Raw genomic sequence first — 25,026 nt, forward strand, 5'->3', positions numbered from 1 at the left:
AAAGCCTATGATGTATTTTTTCCTTTCCCAACTCTTTCAACACTTCATTAATCCACTCATTATGCCCTCAACTCTTATTTCTGATGGTCAAAGGCTACATCCCTGACAAAACACATTTTGCTTCCACAAACACTTCATACAAATGGAGGACTTCCAGTGTTTTACAACAAATGCATGTTAATTCTTCTATTACAACAGGTGTATTTGTTTTCCTCTTTATTGCATTGAGATAAGTGATCTTGCATCATCTTCAGTGTGTATCTGCAGATACATCCACAAGTTTCTTTCTGTGCTGACCACACAGGAAATCGGGTTAAAATTTGACAATGCTCAAGAGATCAAAGCAACAAGTTCCATGCAACCATGCAAAACCCATAAGCTACAAAAGCCATCCTTGGCTTTTCCCATGAAACAACCTGTTCCAGGCAGAACTTGAGGATTTCACTTACTGCTACTAATTACATTTATTTCCTATAAGAAATAAGGCTGTTTGATTTCCATTTCATTTTTTCCCCAAGAAGAAGAAAGCAGAAATGAATTCTGAATTTGTCCTGCACAAGGGCTGCCAGCAATTAGCACCTGGGACTTCTCCACTGCAACATCCCTCTTTCTCAGCTCCCCTCCACCACAAAAAATGGCTTTTTGGGTGTTATTCAACAGCCAAAAGGCATTTTTGGAGCCAAAAGGATATCACTTTTGCCTTTGAAGTGCACCAATGGCCTAAGGAAGGATGGAAGGAAAAAGTATTAAAGAAAAAAAAGTTCATATAAGGTCTCTTTCTCCTTCTTCAAATTATTCAAATTGGTACGAATAGTGCAGTTATATTGAAAATTAACCCAATGACTTGCTAAATGAACAGCAGAATGAGTGGTGCAAACACTGCAGCAACATCTTCCAGTGGCTTTAGAGGAAAAGAAAAGTCAAAGTGAGTGGTGATTTCTGTTCCTTGGGAGCCATGGACAGAAGATGCTGCCCTCACCCATGGTACAAACAGCCAGGAAATGAAGCATTTTCTGCCCTTCTGCAAATGGTTTGCCCCTGTGCTGCTCAAGTCCTGTGCTCACTGCAATTTCAGCCTCCTGCTAGAAGCTGTCCCAGAGGCAGGTGAGCAGAGCAGGGACTGCCTGGAAGGGGAGGGAATCAGCTCCAGGCTGGAAAGCCAGGGCACAGGGAAACACACACGGCTTTGCACCAAACCAGCCCAGCTGCCCAGGCCAGTGGGCTGCCCTGTGTCCTCCCCTGGGAAGCTGCACTCAGCACAAACCCCTTTTCCAAGAGAAAACAGGGATACTGCAAGTTGACAGCTAAAAACACCCAGCATTACAGAGATCATCTACCTACAGGGAGAGCCTGGTTTGAATTAATTCTACTAATTCATATCATCAGCTTAACACAGGGCAGCCTTTGCTCTGCTGAGGCTTAGATCACCTTTTTCATCAGCAAAATTTGCTGATCTTATTTTCTTTTGCTTGCAATCAGGATTTCTGCTGATCCAGTACAAGGGGTTTTGATATATTAAAGCAACAAGTGATTTCCAAATAGAAAAGCTCTCAACAGCATCATGATACTTCCTGGGAGCAGCTTCTCCTTCCTCAGAATCTTAAGGAGAAATAACACCAGTAAATCCATGGAAAAATATTTCAAACATCACAGAGCAGAATACAAATATGGAAGGGAAAGGGAATTGCATTGCCATCATCCTCTTCATTCACACAGGGTGGAGCTAAAGTAAAATCAGTGTGAAAAGCCCACAGCACATGAGATGTCAGTCATACAACTTACCATTTTTCCAAAGAAAATTAATTACATTTCATTCTGAATTTCTTTTACCCTCAAATACTTTAGGAGTAGTGATACAAAGATTACCGCTACCATTACAGAATGCAGTTCTAATATGTAGTAACTTTCCCCCCTCTGTGAGAATTAAGAGACAAAATTTTGAAGTTAGATGAGATGTAATATTTGTTTCAGTTTGCACACAGAGATGGCCTGTTTCGGGTGAGAACCCAAACTTTTCAAACACATTCATCTGCACAACCTCTTCCAAACCAGTACCAGTACCAGTACCAGAGCTTGCCTTTAACACAGAAGCAGATACAATTCAACCAGACTTGCAAAGATTCGGGATATTTACCCTCAATATTTCCAGGAAAAAAACAAGAACTTTTAATTAAAAATAGATGACAATATGCAGGTAACACCTAAATACTTCCTGCTTCTACAGCAGAGATTGCTGTGATTGTTAGAAGGACATGACAGAGAGATGTTCATAGAATCATGGAATAGTTTGGATGGGAAGGAATCTTGAAGCCCATGCCATCCTACCCCTACCATGACAGGTATCTTCCACAATCCCAGGTTGCTCCAAGCCCTGTCCAGCCTGGCCTTGGACACTTCCAGGGATGTAGGGGCAGCCACAGCTTCTCTGGGCACCCTGTGCCAGGGCCTTCTCACCCTCACAGGGAGGAATTCCTTCCCAAAATCCCATCTAACCCTGCCCTGTGGCAGTTTGAAGCCATTACCTTGTCCCACACTAAAAAAGACTACAGTCAACACAAGATAACTAAAAACCCGCCAGCAACAACTATGAGGGACCTGATTAAAAGCAACAAAACCTTTCCACTGACTTGAGGTGGCTTGAGGTCACTTCCTGAACCTCCAGTGTCATGAAACAAAGATTGTTTTGTGATTTATTTCCAAAGGGATTTTGAAAATGCAGTGCTGCTGGTGGCACCTCGGGCTGATGTGATGTGAGACACCAGGCAGGACTACAGAAAATCAAGGTTCCATTTTCAGTACATGGCTTTCTCATATATCTAAGAATAATCTCCAGCATTTACTGTAATGGGAAGGTAGCTCAAGCACCTCTAAAGTATAAAAAAAGCAAGCAATAAGCTCTCCTATTTAATTTTATTTCTGTCTTCATGGTTTAAGAGTAAGATGTGCTTTACTGAGCAGGACACAGTAAAAGGCCCTGAGGTACAGGAACAGAGATTTATACAGTATTTAATACGCTCCAAGCACAGGTCTGAGCATCATCTCCCTTTTGAAGACTCACTCCCCTTGCTCTGCCTTAATAAAATAATTTAAAGATGCAACCATTACATCGAGGCAGTCACCACCATCATGTCAAATCACACTAAAATAATCGATGTAGAAAGTGCAGCCACTTCATCAGCAAGACCCTGCTGCTTTGGAGGAAAACCTTGAGGGATAATTACCACACTGAAAAACAGCCTTGTTCTCCTGAGTTCCTCTCATCTTCCCACCAAGGCTGAGGGATCAATCTCCAAATGCCAACACTGACTCTGGCCTGGAGCTGAGCTCTTTTAAGGACTGCCCCTCTTCCACAAAAAGCAGTGGTTTAACAAGTCTCTCCTAAAAATGTGAAGTACATACTTCTTTATTTCAACAGGAAAAACATCAAGGACCTAATACCACCCACTAGTGTGGTAGCAAAGACCTGGAATTTTAAGACTTGAATGTCTGATTTTCATTTTTTTTGTTCTTTCACACTTTGATTTCCTTCCCAAACTACTTCTTAATCTTTCTGTGTGCCACCATGAAGGTAGAAATAACCACACCAAGATGGGTCCCAATGCAATTATCTGTAATTGCACATTTGCAGGGTCTCACTTCCCTTTAAACCCACTGATTTATCATAACTGCTCTACAACAAAATGCCCCACAGCTGACTGGTTATTCCCTAGAAAATCCTTAAAAATATCCACAAATGAGATGACAGACCCTGGCATCTCCCTCCATCTCCAGCTCCATCAATGAATGATGAGCACACACACAGCAGCAACTCACCTCTCTGCTCAAAAATCCAGCACAGAATTACCCCACTTCACGAAACTGCTCGGACTCTGCCTTCAATATACACTCTCCAGTCATGCTGTGAGCTTCCACCTGGAGGCCTTTCCTTGCATGCTGGTAAGCCAAACAGCAAGTCTGGGCCAAATTGCTGCCCACAGAGGAAGAGGAAAGCAGCTGCAGCTGGAGAGGAGTGGCTGGATGTCCCTGGATGTCTGCACCCACACAGAGCCCACAGAGCCCCCACCTCACCTCCAAGGCATTTTTCACCCAAAGAGCTACAGCAGGAGCTACTTTATGTGCCACTGAGGATAAACTTAACACAGAGCAACTGAGCTGTGCAGAAGCCAAGGGGCTGAGATGCTGGGGACCTGCTGCTAACGTGCCAGCAAGGAAACATTTGCCATATGCACGTCTGCTGCTGCTGCTGCTGTGCAATTAGGGGATGGAGCAGTTTCAAGGGGCCTCCTCTTCTGGCAGATGAGCTAGAGAAATAAGAAATCTTTCTTCACTAACCTGATAACACTTAAATGACAGAATAAGTGCAGAGATGCTGCTCAAAACCACAGGAGGTGACTCATCCAGGCTGCTGAGGAGCGATCCCAGCACAGGCACCCATTCCATGCACGTCTGCCTCCTCCATGGCTCAACCAGCAGCTGCAATCTTGCTAAAAACCAGCAGGTAAAATTCAGAATAAGAGCTAACAAAGCACCTTATTTCACTCGTAGCTCTTCTCTACAACTGCATAGGGTTCAGTATTTCTACTGGGTTTTGGGTTTTTTATGATTTCCCAACTGTAGTCTCATGGAAATGGCACAAGCAGGAATGAAAGGGATGCACACAACAATCTGCATTCCCAAAATGACACTACTGACTGCTCCCTCCTGCTCTGCAGGATGACTCCTCAGCACCAAGGAGGAGAACACAGGATTTTTGGTGCTGAAGGCCACAGTACCTGAATGTTTGCACTGGTATGGTTTGACCCAAGAGCCCTATGCCATATGCTACTCAATCTCATGCCCTATCCCACAGGTTATCCCTGAGAATCCCCAGCTGGGAGGGGAGCTGAGAAAGCTGCTCTGAGAGCAGCAGAGTTTCAGAAACCTCCAGCCCAGAACAGGGAGATGGAAAAACACAGGTGAGAGAGGAACTGGGTTCTGCTCCTGTAAAACCTGTTGTGATCCATTCCCTGCTTTCATCCCACCCCACCACGCAGTACTCAGGCACAGGAGCTTCTGGACATCCCTGATGGAGGCAAAAACATTTCCTTCAACACAGATTTAGGAGCTTACTCCAGTCCCAGCTTTGGGTAGTGGCTTTCTCCTTTTTTTTTCATTTTAAAAAAAGTCTTACAAGATCATCAGTTATTGCTCCATGGTGAGATGCTGAATGGATGCCTCCATAACCAAGCCTAGGTATTGACAAAATAACATCTAAACCATGTTTCAGCCTATGATGTAAATAAATGAGCAGCAGACTAGCCAAAACCAACTGCAGTATTTTCAGTTCATGTTAACACAGCTATACCTCAAACACAACCAGCCAGGGCAGAAGTGGAGCAGTGGCACAGGAGCAGGGAGGGCTGCAGATCTCTCCTCCCACTGATGACAAGAAGACAGCAACAACCCTCATAAGGATTTAAAACACAGAAACCAGCTTCTGAGTTTTTTCAACTACCTACATCTTATTCCAGCTGGTAGCATCCTGTCTCTGTATTTTGACTTAATGCTACATTTCCAAAAAGTGACCATGACAATTTTCTGTGTACAGGGAGCTGGGCTCTCTTCTGCATTTCATACACCTGTATAGTACTCTTCAGCTCTGAGCCACAGTTTAAGCACCTGCTTGAACTCAAAAACCACCACTTAAAACCAACTGTGTATAAAGCACAACTTTCTGTTTGATGGCGCAAACTTTTCCTGGATACCACTTGAATTTAGTGAACCCATGCAGAATAGTAATGATGAAGCAATTTTTGGTACATAAAGAGGTTTAAGAACCACCCTGAGAGCATTTACACCTCACCCATAAATCCCAGCTCAACAAAACCCATGCAGCAAAGGGACACAGCATCCTTTTGGAAAGGCCTGTTAGACATTAGTTAGATATTGAGTTAGATTTAGAACCAATGCATGCAAACACCATGCCAGGGCTTCCTGCATGCATAGCATGGATTCAGGGACTGCAGAAGGCATTAAATAACCTAAGTTATCCATGCAAAGTGTCTGCTCTGTGCAGGAACAGTGAAGGGTATAAACTTATCTGTGCTGTTCACCACCAAAAACTGAAAATGGAGCTGACCTGGCAACCAGGAACCACCCAAAACTGTTTTGGGTCCTGCTTCCAACCCCCTTTATGCAGCACATGGAATGTAACCCACTGAGCAGGGAGCAGAGGGTCCCGTGTCAGTCCAGCTGTGGGACTGGGAAGCTCCTGGATGCAGGGAGATGCGTGGTCCTGCAGTTGTGAAAGGTCTATCCCTGAGCAGGGCAGGCTGGAGGAAAAAATCCTGAAAGCACAGGACAAATGGGGCATCCTCCCACGGCCCCTCACAGCCACACAGCCAGACCACAGTGGCATTTTCCTGCCAAATCCACACATGAATAGAAGGGGGGGAAAGCACAGCTGGAAACAGCCTCACAGCAGTCAAAGCAAGGAGAAAACCCATACAGAGCAGGGAAAAAATACAAATTCTGCTCAGCTGTGAGAGAGGAGAAAAAATGTATTATAAATAATTGAAAAGGCTTCCAAAGACCATTGAATACAATCAGTAGGAATTGAAAAGTAATAGGATTTTTTTTTAAGAATTGTAGTGTCAGAACAATGCAAATGACTACAGGATCATAATTCATGGGGAAAACCCTGGTCAAAATAAGCCAGAGCAGGCATCCAAACACACTAAAGCTCTGCAGATGCTCCTGCAGTTTTCTTAGGAAGAGCACACTGATGGGGAGAAGAGTCAATGCAACACTGTTCAATCTGTGAGAGTGGGACAAAATAATACAAGGCCCCTGAAGAAATCAGAAATATGGATTGCAAAAGACTGAGGCAACTTTGAGAAGGAAGGAGGGCGTGAGTGCAGAGTCTGTTTGGCTTGAGGAGGGACAGAGCAGGGACTGGCTCTAAGAGTGTAAATACACCTCCCAGGCTGGCCCATGTTGGGACCTTCACTCACACCTGACAACAGGGGACAACACCCACAGGAAAGTGAAAATTTCACCCACCACACTGTTCTCAACATCTTGAGGACAACACTGTCTCAAAAGTACTTCCCAAGTTCTTCCACCGTACTCCAAGCAGATCTCCTTTCTCATGGGGATCAATTGAGCTGACCCTCTAGGAGCTACTTTGAGTCCTGCTCCTTCTGCCCAAAAGGATTCTCCTTACAGTTACTGTATTATTCAAATACTGCTCCTTTTCCAATCAGGCCTCAGTTATTCTACAGTGTCAGTTATTACATAATGTCACCAGGTAAAGGGCCAAGGAACATGCGCCTCTGTGAACTACCCACACAGCCTGGGGTAATAAAGAATTCACCTTCAACAGCCTTCAAACTTCATGTACTTTGGCCTGCTGGTTATTTGGGCACAAAACCATCACATTTCAAAGGCGCCTATACTCAAGTGTCCAAGGACAGGCTGGATGGGGTTCTGAGCAACCTGGTCTAGTGGAAGGTGTCCCTGCACATGGCAGGGCTGGAATGAGATGAGCTTTAAGGTCCTTTCCAATACAAACTGTTCTGGGATTATGTGATTCAGTAGCACGGCATCAGCTCAGTATTTTTGAAAGACTCTCAAAAAGGTTGTCAAGGTTTTATAATCTTCCCCAGGGACTTGTCTCTGAAGTTTTTTTTAACCCTGTCACATTTATAAATTTGGGAAGTGATGCAGCGTTGCTTAAATTCCGTTTATATTTTGTTCATTGTTTTGTTGTTATTTCCCTCCTTGTGTCCAGCAAGGACTAGCTGCAGTAACCTAAGGTCTACAAGTCCATCTCTGCAGGTCCAGGACCATTCCACTGACCAGGGTCTGTGATTCCTTGTGACAGAGACACTTGGACACAGCTGCATTCCAAGTTAAAAGGCAGCCATCCAGCAGCTGGACACTGTCGAGCTCAAAGCCCCTTTACTCCCACATTTAGTTTTCTGCACATGAAAATAGCAGCTGCTTTTCTGAGAGTCAATTCTGCAACTCCTTTATGGGCTTTCTCTCCCATTTTTAGGGTCAAGTGTGAGGAGGATTCCTTTTTAAAATTAGAAAAAGATATAAGTTTATGAAGGCTGAATCAGGCTGGCTCTCTTAGATACACTTTTATTATGTTAGGAAAGCAATACTGAGACTAAATTCAAAAAACATTGAATTGGATATTAAAAATAAGAAGGAGGGGGAAAAAAGGAAAATGGGAGAGCCAATTGTGCAAAATGCAGACTGAGCACGTCCCTCCCAAACCCATGCCTGGGATGGTCGTGGCTGCACAAGGAGCCTGTAGCTGGAGGCTGATTCAATGTTATTTGCAAGAAAAACCATTTAACTGAGTCCAGGTCCCTGAATCAGCCTTTAACTCAAAACAACACAACTGTAAATGCTGGTGCCATTTATAGCACCTGTAAATCATCCACTGCCAGGCAACTGATAAACCCAGGCTCAGGAAAAGCAGCGTCCAGAGCAATATGCACCAAAACACCATAAATCCTTCTCACTATTACTGTATTTTTCCATCCCCATGTCATAAGCAAATTCTGTGCAACTGAATTATAATGCTGTAGCTGAGCACTCACCAATGATATTTTAAACAGACTATTTAAAGGTGCCTTTATCCCACTGCAAAACACATCCTCAAGACAGCAACAGCAGAGAAGCATCCGCCCCAGAAATAATAACTGGATTCTTCTCTCTTGACTTTGTTTCTCTTCAGTTGCATGTTTTATAAATAAAAATCACATGACTAGAGAGCCACTATTTTCTCATCTCCAGTGAATCATTTAATATATATGTCAGTGCTCATAAAAAACACTTACTGCATCCAGGTGAAGTTGACATCCTCAAAACTCCAAAGGCTAAATCCAGAATGTCATAGTGAGAGCTTGAAGATAAAAAACAGCAAGGACAGAAACACTGTGTCTGGTTCACCAAGAGTGATGAGTTTCTGTCCAAGGCCAGGCTGGACAGGGCTTGGAGCAACCTGGGACAGTGGAAAATGTGCCCCATGGCAGTGGGTAGAATGAGATGGGATCCTTCCTAACCCAAACTATTCTAGGATTCTATGACAGGTTTTAAAAGATGCTAAAATAAAAACTAAAAATTTTATGTTTTCCTTAATTTTTTTTCCTCAATCTCCCATGGCTAAAAGAGAAACAAAGTCTAAGTGCTTAGGTTACAAAAAATGCTGTTTAAAACCAAAAATAAAGAAAACTCAGGACATTCTGCCTGGAAATCATTTCACTTTGCTTTCTGATAGGCAGCTTTCCGTAATGCACGACTCCCTCATCCCCTTACTTTGCTCTGTGGCAACACCTGAGCCCTTCCTATTTATGACAGCACCACCATCACCCCTGGAGGGGCTTTTTCAACACAGCCAGAGCCAGTGCTTGGCTGGAGACCTGCCACAGGAGCTCACAAGGAGTCTGAGCAGCAGGAGAAGCAGTTCTGATGAGGAATTAGGTGAAATCAGCTTTGTGTTGCTCCAGTATCATCCTGCCTCCTCACAGTGGGATGATGGGAAGTGGCTGCTTACTGAGATGGAAGAGACCCTCTGAAGTCCACCAAAACACCAGGGAAGGAGAGAAATGCCACGGGAAGAAGGGAAGAAGTTGCTTAGCAACTCTCTCATTCTGACAGCCAGTTGGATGAAAGAAGTTGAAAAGATAAAGGTAAAGGAATTAAACATAGAAACTTTGTCTTCTCCAAGGTCCTCAGTGGACCTGAGTCACATTACTCAGATGGTTTTTGATGGGCTAAATCAGCCTGTGCCAGCTATAGATGCAGGGCAAAAATAACAGGAATCAGCAGCTACCCAGTGAAGAAATAAAGCAGCAGAAACCTTGGGAAGGCAGACTTGATCACCATCAGGACCTACACAAAGCAGCCACTTGGACTTCCATACCCAAATGCCAACAGCTTCCTCCCAAGCAGCCCAAAAAGTGAGTTTCTGAGCAAGCACCAGAGATCAAACTTCAAATACAGCCAAGATCCAAATCAGGATGGGGCATTTGCCAGCCAGCACCAGCTGGAACGGAGGCTGTAACCCCAACAGCTCACTTAATCCTCTCTTTTTAGGCCATAAAAAGATCTTGTAGAGCCTCTGAATTCCAAGAACAAATGGTAATGTTAAGTGAAAATGTGGCAGGAGGAATGATGTGGGTGCTCACAGATCCCAGGGCTCAAAGCTGGGCTTTCCAGCAGCCTCAGCCTGGGCAACACAGATCCCCCAGCTGAGATCCAACAGAACAAGGGAGTTACTGGATGCAAATGAGTCTTTCTGTAGATACAGTGGCTTAAAAAGAAAAATAAAAGTATTTATTTTTGCTATTATTTGATACAGAAGATCAATCTGCATGTGACTAGTGCATTTCAGTCTATAACATAACTGATAAGTGTAATGGAACATTAATCTTAATTTAGGGTTATTTAAGTGCCTTATGGGAGTGGGGGAGGAGGGAAGGATCTGCTTTTATATAAGCCAAAGTACAGCCTCAGGGACACAAACAGATTTTTTTATCAGTGTATAAAAACCAAGACAGGTATTTCAGAGCACAGCAGACTTATTCACAAGGAGAGGAGTAGGTAATCCAATTTTACATTATAAAATCCCAAACTTTTGTATTTTCACCATGGCACTTAGCTTCCCTCAATGGTTTGAGAGTGAAAAGCCAGGCCAGGCTGGCAGTTTCCCCCTGAGCCCCCAGGACTTCTTTCTCTCCCTGCAAGCTGTCACACACCCTCACAGAATACCAATGACATGGGATGGGACAACTGGGAACCAAACCAGGGGCTCCAGAACAGGCCAGCACAGTGCAGCAATAAAATCTGTTTATTTTAGCAAATCAAACGGAAGACATGAGGTAAATACACTCCCCTGGTCCCTTCCCTCTGCACAGAGAGGAGTTAATGGGTGCATTACAGGCAGAGCTCAAGGTGCATGCTGTGCCCCTGCTCCCCACTTAGCAAGAACATGGCTGATTGCTTGATATAAAACCATAAATGATTGATATTACTCACAATTTACCTGGGAAAAATATTCCATTTCCCATGCAAGCCAGATAAAGTGGGAAACACTCTGGAAAGATCTTGAAAATTACAGATTGATCGGCCTTACAAGTTGTTTGAAATCAGAATTAACTAATGATAGTGTTTGAAAGCAACTAGAGGAAGATTCTATGTCAAGAAATGTTAAGCTTCAGTCAGAGAAGTCAGTGTGCTTGGTTTTTTTGGAATAAAGAAAATGTCATGTTACTTGAACATTCAAAAGCCAGGGACAGTGACTTGAAGGAGCTTTATTGGAGACATCTGGGAAGTGGCTTGGAAGGAACCCCAGAATGTCACCTGGTCTGCCAGAGGGAGAAGAAGAGGGAGATCACAGGAGCAAGTTCACCCTCAAGAGGCTTCACTGAATATCAGTGTAAGCAAGGAACTCCTCTGGGAACACTCCAGAGCCAGAGCCTAATCTGGTGAGTGCCCCATGACCTCCCTAGTTCTCACTAATCCCCCTGAAATCACACAGCAATCAACTTCAGTGACAAAAAAACACCCCAAAACCCACAGCAGCATTCATCCTTGAATACAGATATGGGCTGAAACACATTTCCTGCAAGGAGTGGCCAAGGAAGAGCTACACGTCATGGGTGGTGCTAAACTGCAAATTCATCAAGACTAGAGAAAATGGCAAAATCCCAAGGGGCCAGAGACCAGCCAGACAATTAAGCTGCATGAACTTGAGATAAACTTATCTTGACAAGCACAAGGCAACTCAGATTAGAAGGAATAATGTACAACTGTGATGAGGGTGTTACCATAGACAACTAATGACAATGTTTCATTGGGATTCAGAAAACTCGGTGAAAAACTGATAAAAAACAACATAAAGCTAGATCAGCACTGTGATATTTTATTTCTTGCCTTCCTTTTGTTATTTACCATAGGATATTCTGAATACTGAGTTAAAATACTTTTTTTTTAAACTACATTAAAACACTTGTACTGATTTGTATAACAAGATGAGCTGTAACAGACACTCTCATTTTATTTTGGTTATCAGGATTATATCTCACATCCCCAGACAGACTTTGTTTATGCACATCAACAGTCAACTGGTCTCACCAGCAGAAGGCTTCACCCTGATAGACTGTAATTCAGTAGATCTCTCACAAATCCTACAAAGCCCTCTTGAAGGCACAGCACCATTTCACAGCAAGTTCTAGTCACGGAAAACACTCTGGAGAGGTGTCATGATGTGGCACCGTAACGTGCCAGGCAGTTCTTGCAGATTATGCCTGTCTCATCCAATCTCTGGTGACATCCCCACGAGCCCCTCGCTGCTGGGACACTATCAGCAGACCCATGAGCTCCTTTTCCCTAATTTCCACCAGCCAGGGAATGTTGTTTACCCAGATTAAATTTCCGTGCTCAGCATGAGAGACTCCACATGCACCCCCGATGCCTTCCCTGGGAGGGAGGCATTTGTATTCCTGAGCAGCACCACAGGCAGCTTGTGCTCCCAGACAGCTCCTTGCCAACAGCCCTTCATTAAGCCTTCAGCCCAGCCCTGAAGATCCCATTCCATGAGCTGCCCTGTCAATGGATGCTTTCCCTGAAAAGAAGCCTCGTATTTTGTACGAGGAGGCTCAGTCAAAATAGCAGAGCAAGGAGAGCTGCAAAACAATCCTGGCTGGCACATTTCCTCCCACTTCCCCAGACTGAGGGCAATGCACTCTTCCCACTTGGATCATTTCCTGTTGGTCCCACACACTGAGTCCCTACATTTTCACTCGTCTCACAGTAAGTTACTTGAATTTCCTTTTTTCAAGGAGTATTTTTGTCACAGTGCAGCTGGGGCTGCCATAATATATTTTGGACTGCTTTTTTAGCCTATAAAACCTCTGGAGTAAAACCCTACATGAGCTTTTTTTTCCCCTCTCCTTAGACATTTTATGAAGCTTCGTTAGATGTTTTAAACAAATTACTGCTGGGAAGTAAAAAGGGAAAAGCCCAGCCACCTTCAGCTCCTCTAGATACCCTCTTGGTTCAGAGAGCAAAATTTCTATCTTCCAACTCCCCAAGGTAAATGAGGCAAATCTAGGACAAGTCATGAATGAGCAAGTGAGCAGAAGCTGAGGGTACCTCTGAATATGTGCTCCTGCTCTCCCCTACATCTTCCCCTCTGGATGAAAATGTCACAAAGGTGTATCTGCCCATACAGATATTTATAAAAAGTATGTGTACACACACACATATAGAAAAATATATATGTGTATGTCATGGTTTGACCCTAGCACAATGCCAGGGCCTCCATGAAGAGTATATTTCTAAAAGGGTTGCTGTGAGATGTCACCCGGGAACAGAACAAAACAGGCTCCCATTCGGGGATGGAGGGAAAAACACAACATTTTATTAATAACAATATCCATAAAGGAACACACACACACAGAGCTAAGAATAAAAACTTTCCAAATACATTTCCTCCTCCCCCCTCCCTTTTCTCCACAGAATGAGATAACACCATAGATTCCCACCTTTCAGGTAATCAGCTTTCAGTCCATCATCATCTTTTCAAATAATCCACCCTCAAATCCATCGGGGAGAGAGAAGTCCTCCCTTGCACCATAGGCTTCCCCCCCATGTCCAGTGCTCTCACCACTGGACACAGGCCAGGACTGCTTTTAGGGTATCTTGTTTAAGGATGCTCTACCCAGTTCCAAAAGCAGCAGTCTCTCAACTTTGGACTGAAAGCTGATTACCTGAAAGGTGGGAATCTATGGTGTTATCTCATTCTGTGGAGAAAAGGGAGGGGGGAGGAGGAAATGTATTTGGAAAGTTTTTATTCTTAGCTCTGTGTGTGTGTGTTCCTTTATGGATATTGTTATTAATAAAATGTTGTGTTTTTCCCTCCATCCCCGAATGGGAGCCTGTTTTGTTCTGTTCCCGGGTGACATCTCACAGCAACCCTTTTAGAAATATACTCTTCATGGAGGCCCTGGCATTGTGCTAGGGTCAAACCATGTCAGTGTATATCCTGTAAAGGCAAACAAAGCATCTAGAAGGCACCAATGTACACATCTTTGCATTTCAAAACCAGGATTCCTAAAAATGCCAGTCCTTACCTCCTCCTCCTCCTCGTCCCCCCATGGTGCCAGGCTCTCTCAGCTCAAACAGATTTAAGAGCACTTTGTGCCAGAGCTTCTGCCAACTGGTTGCCAGGACAGAAAACATCTCTCATCCTCTTAAACACCAAAACTGCTTTCCAGAGGGGCTGCAAGGCAAGCTTTAAAACTGTTTTCCGGTTAATTATCCCAAGACTGGTTTTTAAAACATTTTCCAAAACCATTGTAAATACTTCCCCTGATAAAAGCTGCATTTATTTATTGCCCTTAACCTCAAGTGGTGCTGATTAATATTAATCCAAAAGAGATCTCCCCCTCTAAATAACAACACTGTATGGAACTCCTGAATTAAAAGCAGCATATTCTGTGAGTGTGCAGCTCTCCTCCAAGAAGCTGGGAAGAACTGCCTGCAGGAGAGGAAGGATGGGGTGGGGAGGAAGGGCCCATAACCCTTGTGACACGTGCATGTCAAGCTCCCCAAGCCACGGCACTCCCAATGACTCCAGATGAATTTCCAGCAACCCTGGGAACCTTCATTTCTGACAGAAACAGCCCCAGCCTCCAGATTTATGTAACTTCTCTCGATGCCAAGCAACAGCCAGCAGCCTCTGCTGAGCTGTGTGCTGATGGCTCAGGTTGAGAATGAGCCATGAAATCACAGCACAATTCCAGATGCCAAGGACAGAAATGGCTGCACCCTGCTGGGGTTCTGCTCTCCATGGCTTCCCAAACATGAGGTGACAAACATAAAGGATTGTTCAGACTTTCAGTGCCTGGCTGAGCAGCAGATTCACGGGACAAAGCAAAGTGTCATGCAACAGAGCAAACATCTCTGGTTGCAACAAATAATAATCATACAGGTTTTAATTGAAACACAGCTCTCCAGGAGTATCAGTTTGTAGCTGCTGTGAAAGTACACCACTTGGAAATTGTTTTGTTCAGGTTTGGGGTTTTTTCCCTAAAAACAGTTCAATTGTTTTGCACTGACAATATTCTTATTATGCAAAACAAAACTTTTCATGCTATACTCTACTAAAAACTTGAAAGTAGGAGACAAGGACCAAGTATAAATGTTAACAAACCTACAGTAAAGAACAGTGTCAAAAACCTTCAGATACTAATAATATCCTTTCTTAATTGTAGGCTTCTAATGTTAGAGCTTCACACTATGGTGATGGGAAACAACACACATGAAAAATAAAACAAATTTTAAAAATTGCTCATGCTATTCATAAGCATGATCTATCCTATACCCTGCAGAAGATAAACCAAGAAACAGATAATTCTATCAAAACAGTAGGAGAATTGAATACTTTTTTTTTGTGATTTAAAGTTGTACTAAGTCTCCTGCTTGTTTGTTTTTACCCCTGCTTTAAATTTCACTCTCATCTGCTGAGCACAATCTTGTTTTCTTGCTTTAGATAACAAAAGCACACTTGGGAGTTTGATAAGATGCTGTCACATGACCTCTCTCTACACCCAAAAATATTTCTCTCTGAATGCACATATTTTACAACCTTGAATTCCTTTGCTTTAGCCCCGGCCAAAAACAGCCTTCCAAAAAATGATGAAATATTCACCAAGGGCCTCCTTGATTCGTACCTGCAGCTGCTGAGGCTGTAGGACCCTGCTAGAGGTGAATTATTTCCAAAATTGGGGTTTAACAACCCCTCCTGCCAAAGGAACTCACCTTGTTTCACCAGGTACAGCACGAGTGAGTGCCTGACCAAGGATGCTGAGCTGGGGGTGAGCAGCAAAGATGAAGAGTGACTGTACCACTGAATGAGACCAAATTAAACTCCTGTGTAGCCAAACCTACCTGGCTTATCCCCCACACAGTCGCCCCAGGAGGAAGGAGCCAGCCTGGCAAGGCAGCCCTGCCACAGCTGACCACATCCACGCTGCTCCTGAAGCTCTTGAAGGACTCAGGACAATACCCCATGATGGTTCTGATAATCCTTTGAGGCAGTTCCCTTTCTTTATTTGAGCATTTCTTCAGCCTGATGCTGTTTCATTGTTAAAGCGTAAATTTATAACATTCTGGCCTGAGAGAAGGCACAGTTCCCCCAGACAGCTGAACCCTGGCTCCACTCCACAGCATTCCAGCATTGCTCGGGATTGTCACCACAAGAGGTGCTACAAGCACATTATTTATACTGTAAATACTGATTTTAGACTGTAAATGGATGATACAAATCAGTCCTTCTTTTACATACAGATGTTGCTGGCCTACAGAACATCTTTCATCTTCTAAATATCACTAATCTCCTATTATGTCACCTTAGAGCTTTCTCCTTGCACCTGAAAATCTCCTTCTGGAGTCTCTGCAGCCTTTGTCACTGTAGCTTTCCTGATCATCAGCCTGTTCTAGAAACATCCTCACAGGTGAGACCAACCACACCTACCCAAGCATGAGTTATTATGTTATTATTATTATTATTACTATTATGCTATTATTGCATGGGCAGGAGAATCATTCCACCGGGACTGCAACATTCCCTGTGTACTACCCAAAAAGACTGCAAATGTTTCACCCAAGGTGAAGAACTTTGTCACAGGCTTGGAGCAGAGGCTCTCAGAGAGACATGAGGCTGGTGTGGCAATGCCACCTGAAAGTGTCTGACTGTCACTGACCCCAGCAACAGCTGCATCACAAATCCCTGGCTGTAACAAAGCACGGGTGGAATATTCAAACCCATCTGGAGCTGCTCTACCAACCACTGCAGAGGACTGGGAGCAGTATTGATCCTACCTGACTCATCTCCCTGGAAAACAACAGCTCCTCTGGGCATCTGCAACAGCCCAAAAATTCGCCATGCAAAAGCAGAAACCTCCATTAATCCCTGGGATCAAAGAGAAGCTTAAAGCTTTAGGGATTTGGCTATCCTTGGAATGGATTCCAAGTTCTTACAGAACTGTGTCTATGTTAGACACCTTCACTTATGGCTTTTTTTAATGGCATTTGGGAAAACAGTACCTGAGGTTTATCCTTCAAAATGGAGATATGCTGCATTTGAAGTCTGAAGCCTTTACACAAATCATATAATTAGAACTTGGACAAAAAGATCAAGAAAAATTTGTTGGTTTTTTTCACCGTTTAAGTGCAGGTATAATTTTTAAGAAAAATCTGGCTGTCTGCCAAGAAAAAAAAAGCTTGTAGCAGAAATTTTTCAGGGGAAAAGCATAATGTCCTATTCAGTTTGCAAAATCCTGAGTATTCCTGAAGGCAAGCAAAGAGTCGAGGAGCATTAGTTAAAGGTTTTAATGCTATTGCAATGCAAATTCTAAACCCTTACAAAAAGAAATTTCAGCAGACTCAGTAAAATGCATTTTAACATAGCATCTTAAAAAATTATACTTGCCAGGCATCATGATAGCTTCATGAATAATCTCTCAGAAGCCAAAAGGTATGAGGTTATGTAGTCAACAACTGCCAGGAGTGCAATGACCAAAGGGTGATCACTGCTGACACGTAAGGGGCACAACCCTTAACAGAATAAAAAAGCACTTTTACAGGAAATAACAATGATTTCAGAGCTGAGGTAGAAAGCTGTTATTCTGCAAAGATTACTAACCTGCCCTACATACAGATGAAATTGTGCATGAGGTATACAAGCACTTTTCAGTACATTATCCACTTTTTAAAATAATTTGTATTTCAGGAAAAAAGCCAAACCAAAACCGACTCCCCCTCCTTTGCCAAACAGCCTTAACTTCAACTGCAGCGCCAGAGGTGTTCAAGTTGTAAAAAGTAAGAATTTAACAAGTAAGCAGCTAGACAGACTAGAGAATAAAAGCTCTGTGCAGACTATGATAACTGAAATAGCAAATTTAACATCTTCTCAAATTCCTGGAGCCACCTTCAAATCTGGGGTAGGAGCTGGCAGCATTTGGATTCCAGGCACAAGCCAGAGGTGCCCACTGCCAGTAGAAAGTGGGTTTGGGGAACAAAGGACAGGGGCAAAATGGTAATGACCTTCTAACTTGCATTAAAAAAAGAAAAAAAAAACATTTTGGTGTTAGTATTTCCTGTATCCCAAATGCTCAGAGAAGCAAGAAAAGAAGAAAAAGTTCTGTGGAAAAGGAGCTTCCCAGTGCCTAAAGGGGAGAGCTGCAGAGGGGCTTTGGGCCTGAACCAAGGATTACCTTCATTTTCTACCTCATCCAAAACTTTAGTGTGACAGAAAATCCATATCCAAAAATTCAAGTACTCACCCTGTTCAACATCCCCTCTCAACACGACATCCCACAGGGCCTCCCTTCTGATGCAAGTGGTTTAGTACTTACAAGTCAACCAACACGCTCACTGAAGTGGCATTCCCTCAGGAAAACATTCAAATGAGCTCCTCTATTAAATTACAAAATAGATCAGCCTACAGTTGTTTAACATGCACTCCAGTTTCTCTTACAACAGGGCATCCTTCAGTGTTTAGCAGGAGCATGTTCCTGTGCTATTCAATTATCTTCTTGCTGGAGAAACATCAGACCTCTGAAATGAAGGTTAACCATTTTTAACGTGCAAACACCATGTATGAAGGTATTTAGGACACCACTCATATCATTAATGACAATATTGCATTTATATGTAGTCTACCTGCATGAAATTCAATGAAAAAAACTGGCTGCAGGCTGCAAAAGCAGGTTTAAAAATGGATACCATTATCATTCAACAACATTAAAATCTAAGGGAGGAGAAAACCTCACCAGTTTTAACTCTGTGGCCTGCCTTTTATGAACTTAAAATCTACAGAAGGATTCTACTGCAGGGTACTCCTGTTGATAAATAATAATAACAATCCAGAATCCTGATGATCTGGATTAGAGGAAGCTTTCTGCATCCTCAGCAGGAATTTTACTCTAGAAACACAAAACAGCTTTGACCAAGACATTTTCTATGACTGTGAAGATGTCTTCTCTGCAGAGAGGTGGGGAAACATCTTGTTTTTATATATATTTTATCTTTTTTTTTTTTTTAACAAATGAGTCCAGTTTCATGAGCTGTGACTCCAGGTGAAGATGCAGAGATGCACATCCAGGTCACAATGATACATTCATCACTCTGCACTGGAAATTCTCAATTCCAGACTAGCTGGGAACATGGATTCATGCTCCAAGCATCCTGATCCTGCTATAAACAGGAATAGCTACCACAAACTACCTGTACTGCACAGCTGGAACCAGGACCCTCAAAAGCACCAAGGAAAACTGCACCAAGGCTGGGACACAACAAGGCAGGACAGACCAGGGAAAAACATCCAGCAACAGAGATGTCTGCTGTACCATGGGTCAGGAAGAAAAAGGTCATGTAACGTTCACAGAGCACAACATGAACACAGTCAGGGGGAACAAAAATTGTGTTGTTTCCAATCAATTGAAAAGAAGTCAATAAGGGAAATTATCACTGCTTTGGTAGGCTTCCAGCCCCAAAAAGCCAATGAAATCTTCCCCTTTCACATGCATGTGTTTTCTTTATACATAAAGGAAGACAATTCCATTAAATGAGAAAATAAATTTATACAGTTCTCAGTTTCAGGCTTCATTTTCAGCCACTCACAAAAGACAAATTCTTGTATATTGTACAACAGGAATGCACTGGCAATAAGGGATTTAATTTCAACCCTACAGACAAGAAGCTCTGCCAGGCAGGTGAGTGAGACCCGAAATGGGAGGAGCTCTTTGCCAAGGCTCTCTGCAGATGTGCAGGACAAGATGCTCCATCCTGCAGCACCAGGAGGACCAGCACTCACACTTATTCACACTCACAGTTATTCACAAGGAACTCTGTGCACTTCTTCTGCCCTTAATGCTCTCAAGGCTGCATCCACACACCTCAGCAGAAACAGGAGCTCCAGCATTCCCTCGATTCTTGTACTTGAAAGGAAGTGTTTCAGATGATAGCAGAAGAAAAGAGATTGATAATGGGAAGCAAAAATTTGGTGGGGAGCAATTCAAATGTGAAACTGTTAATTAAATACGTAAAATACTTCCAGAAGCAGCAAGGGATAAGAAAAAAAAATGGTGCATCTACTGTAAACAAGTGTGAACACAGAGAACAAATATATCTACCTTCCAAACTGGGATTTGACTTTCTAATCTCTTGTCTACAAATTTCAGATTTGCTTCTTTTTTAAACACATGTTCTGTGAAGGATGGCTCTGCAAGATTAAGACAAGAAGTAAATATTTCAGCATTTAGAAAAGAAACAGGAAAAACTGATTGTTGTTCAAGATTTCTTGAATTCCTCAGAACACAGCAAACAGCTTCTGCTCCTGCTTAACAGAAAGGGTTTACCACTATGTAAGTAAAGAGTGTCCCTTGTTACCAAACAGGCAGCAGGGAGCTGTGACAAGCTCAGAACAATTCTAGGCACTATTCACAAGGCTGCAGATAAGAAAGGAGGAGTTGAACGATTTAAAGCAGTTTGTGGAGGAGGAGAAGGAGAGCTGCATGCAATTTCATTATTACTTCAACTTCTGCAGTGCATGGGAGCAGCATGAGAAAGAATCCCCTGTGCTGGACACTGTAAACATGGAGCAAGGGCAAGCTCCCCCAGAAAGCCTGTGATTAAAGCATAAAACACAAGATAAACACTAGCACAAGGTCATACAGAAGACAATTTGCAAGCCCTACTCAAACTAATTTTACTTCTATATACACAAAAAACTCAAACTGGATTTAACAATAAACACTATAACCATTATCATTCAGTCCCTAGAAAATGCTGCTCATTCCAGCCACCAGGCCAGGTTTTCAGAATATGCTGGGTACCACACAGAAGATGGAGGGTACCACAATTCCCATCTTACATAGGTGCAAAGAGACACCTAAACATAACTACAACGGGTTCCAGATTAAAACAGATCAGCCCTCAGCCTGTGAACACAACAAATCACCCTCAGCTTAGAAGATGGTGTCCTGGCTGAGGCTGGGAGAGAGTGGATTTTCTCCCTGGTAGCTGGTACAGTGCTGAGGTTTGGATTCAGCCTGAGAACAATGTTGATACTTGAGTTGGTGCAGAGCAGAGCTCACCCCAAGTCCAGGACGCTGCAGTGCCCCAGCTCTGCCAGTGAGGAGCTGCAGCAGAGCTGGGATGGAGCAGAGCTGGGATGGAGCATGGCCAGCAGAGCTGGGATGGAGCATGGCCAGCAGAGCTGGGGTGCAGCATGGCCAGCAGAGCTGGGGTGCAGCATGGCCAGCAGAGCTGGGGTGCAGCATGGCCAGCAGAGCTGGGGTGCAGCATGGCCAGCAGAGCTGGGGTGCAGCATGGCCAGCAGAGCTGGGATGGAGCATGGCCAGCAGAGCTGATCCCCTGGGCACAGGATATTCCACACCAGGGGATGCCATGGCATGACTTGGGGCAGTTGGCCAGGAGGGGCTGGAGGCTGCTGAGGGACAGGCTGGGCAGCAGTGGGTGGGTGCTGAGGGACTGCACTGTGAGCACTCATCTGTCTCGACTGTACTCCCTTCTTTAATGGTCTCCCTCCTCATTATAATAACAAAAATAATAATACTAATAATGTCATAATTAAACTGTTCTTATCTCAACCCACAAGTTTTACCTTTTTCTGATTCTTCTCCCATTCCCCCAACATCTGTTAAACCAGGCCAGATGGTTTCCAGAAGCAGATCCAGTCAGCTGATGTCTCTGCAGCCAGCCTGTAGCATCAGCTAAAACATTCCATGCTCACAGACTGAACCAAAGCTCAGGCCACTGCCGGGCTCCTGACAGGAGCAGTTTTATGGGAAAAGGGGACTAAGCCTTTTGGGGGGAGTTTTATGGGGAAAAGGGAGATGGAGATAGACCAGGATGAATCTCATACACACAGACTGACAAGGAGAGACATGCAGTGACTGACACTGTACATAATAAACACAACTGGGAAAGAGTCTAGACAAGCTTTCAGTGTGTAAATATCAAATTATATGAAACACGCTGGAGGGACTTGTAGCAACCTCTAATTTTAAGGTTCTACCTGAAATATAAAAGAAAGGCAGCAATACCCTCCCTGGCTCCTTGCCTAAGCAGATTCTGCTGATTTGCTTAACCAGACAAATCACATAAACCCTGTGGTTTATAAACACCTTTAAAAGTTTATTCTCAATGAGTAAATTGAAAACCTATGGGTCTAGTTTTTTTTCCCTGAAGAAAAAGTGGGTGAGGGAGGAAAATCCCCTTTCCTTACATCCTTCCCCTTCACTCTTCTTCATTTTCATGGTGAGCTACAAAACTGCACTGTGCCCAGCACTGTCACTGTCCTGCTCAATGCTCACAGGATGGATTCTATTTTCCCTTTGAGAACAACAGGAAAATATTTTCCCACCGCTTTCTTCCCAAACACTTTGCCTAAATTATTAAAAGGCAACGTTAACTGCTCCTGCCACAACCGTTGAGCTCTGTAAACACTTCCCACAAAGCACATCTGAACCACCAATCCTTTATCACCTCTCCAATTTCAAAAATGTGTCATTCCTGCAGTTAAAACTCCTCACATGCTTCTGTGACGGGCAGCAAAACCAGAAGTCAGTGGTACACTACATAACCTGCCAAGTAAAGTTAAATGAAAGATTTGGGGAGATCTGAAAAGATTTGGGTATGATCTTTCACTCAATAAATAAACAAATAAATAAGTGACCCACAAGAAGAATGCAGCTCACCCTAAACACAGGGAAGAGAAGTCCAAAGGGATGACCAGGGTTGCATCAAAAAGCCTCACATAAAACCTGAATCCCATGAGAAAAGTTAGTATTTTAAGCAGTTTCATACTTCCCATATCCTTATCAGAATAGTAGTGATTTTCTTTTCAGCCAGAACACTTCAAACATACAAAAATACTTCAATCACAGCAAGCTTGAGGGCTCAAAGTTACACACATGCCAAGAGGGTCTGGTGAAAGACAACCAAAACCACCAGCAAAGACTTTTGGTCCAGTAGTGAAGTGCCCAGCTTGCCACAAGTACTTCCATGGCCCATACTGGGCCAAAAGCAGCATTGTGTGTTTATTTTATTAACAGAAAGTTCACTTATCTTAAACATGCCTGACATCACCATTGCTCCACATCAGATGCCATTCTCCAGCTCTGTCTCCTCCTCTCCTCCAGGCTTCCAGTAAAATTAGACCTTGCATTAAACTTCCAGTAAAATAATTACAGTTGGCAGGTATTTTTCAACACTGATTTGGAAGCCAAGAAACCAAAGCAAAACAAAACAACATCAAGTCAAGCATTACTCAACTTCCCTCAGAAATAGCTTGTTCTGTAGATCAAACACTGTCACTGGCAGATGGTTTTGCTCTCCATTATTTCATGTGCTCTATGAACTTCACAAAAGCATTGGCTGTATACCTTACAAAATTTCCTTATGATAAAATGGGGGAAAATGTCTCAAGGCTTTCAAAACAACAACAAAAAATGATGACAGAGAGAAAAAGTCCTCCTCAAATGCAGTGGATATTTTTATTGTGGAGAAAACAATGAAAAGGAAAGCAAGAAGGAGCTAGAATCCTTCACAAGATTTCTAAGCAGCATGCATCACCACCATCACTTTCTTCTGCATGCAGATGATATGCTAACAAGCCCTTTAGATAATTTAGTCCATATATATGCTGTGTAGGTGTTTGCTAAAACACTAATGCCAGCATCCAGTCACTACAACGGGTGTGCTTTCTACTTTATTCCATTGAAAACTGTTAGGAGAAGTCACAGGAAAATGTGACAAGAAAGAGAACCCCATTTTCAGAAGTATTTTAAGTCAGTTCACCTCCACTTATTTTTCACCAGCAGCAAGGCTGTTGTTAGAGCTGTTTCCTCCTGGCATTGCTAACTCAGCATTCCCTTGATTCCCACACTTTATCATTCCCCTTTCCTGTTTTTGTGCTCACTGCTGCCTTTTGAGGATGCTGAGCAGGGGCAGGATGAAAAATTGAGAGGAGAGCCCTCAGCTTTCTGAACAGCAACCTCAGGAAGCAAAGCATTTAACAAACACACTGGAATGCTGATCTTTAATCTTCAGGTCATTTAGCCAAAAACATGATGTACAGAAAGGAAAAAGTGATGTTCTAACAATCCCTGAGGTTTTAAAAACAACAATTCTGTCCATTCAGAGAATCATACCTAGCACTTTTTCCTCTGTCTATACCTACGACTTCTGTCTCATTCCACACTCTTAAAAAATTCAGGATGTTTAACAAAAAGTGAACCAGGTTTGACTGCAAGCATCTTCTTTTGCCAGGATAACTCTCAAAACTGCCTAAGGGCTTGAGACACTCAGATGCTTTAACTAATAATTGAACAGGACACTGCATTTTGTATAGCTCTGAGATGGCTCCGAGACCTTTGTCAGTGGGTTTGTTGTTTTTTTTTCCCCACAAATACATGGCGAAGAGGATGGATCATTCTGGAGATGAGTCACTACTGAAACAACAGAATAAACTCCTGTGAAATGCTGTGAGCTTTCTGCTTAACATTTTCTAGCTCCTTTCTGGGATAATTTGGCAAGGTTCTGGTAAACGCTCCTCCCACAGAAATCAAGCAGCAAATCTGTCAGTGAAATTAATCTAGAAGTGCTTAATATTAATTTCAGTCTCCACTTACCTTCTCCTGCTGCTTCAAGTCTGCTTCCTCACAAAGCTGACAAAGGAGAATGGAAGCCACCAGGAGCAGGGTGGCTGCTGACATCAAAGCCACAGCCAGGACAGATCTCCACTCCTCCAGACAAAGCCCCAGCAGATTTGCTACTGCCTGAATATGTACAATGCTACAATGTGGTTTAGATTGGCTTCCACTTGCAACAAGTTCAGCAGGAACATCTTTTGGCTAAAGCCAATTAACACATTGTAAAATGGTGGGGGAGTGAAAGGCAGGGGTAAGCGAGGCTTTGGTGCCAAGCAGTCAGCAG

The 25,026-nt window shown here is 43.2% G+C and overlaps 1 protein-coding gene across 2 annotated transcripts in view; it reads right to left on the minus strand.

Moving 5' to 3' along the window:
* The window catches only part of C7H1orf21 (chromosome 7 C1orf21 homolog), a 106,996-nt gene that overhangs the window by 65,624 nt on the left and 16,346 nt on the right, over positions 1–25,026 (minus strand). Inside the window, exon 1 of one of the 2 annotated variants that reach the window (XM_064427814.1) lies at positions 24,723–24,865. The exons of the other annotated variant lie outside the window; for it this stretch is intronic. The gene's annotated coding sequence lies outside the window, so the exon portion shown is untranslated. Of the gene's footprint in view, positions 1–24,722; positions 24,866–25,026 lie in introns of those variants that run through there. 2 annotated transcript variants of the gene reach the window in all.

The sequence above is a fragment of the Passer domesticus genome, chromosome 7, assembly GCF_036417665.1.
Source record: "Passer domesticus isolate bPasDom1 chromosome 7, bPasDom1.hap1, whole genome shotgun sequence".
Taxonomy (NCBI): Eukaryota; Metazoa; Chordata; class Aves; order Passeriformes; family Passeridae; genus Passer; species Passer domesticus.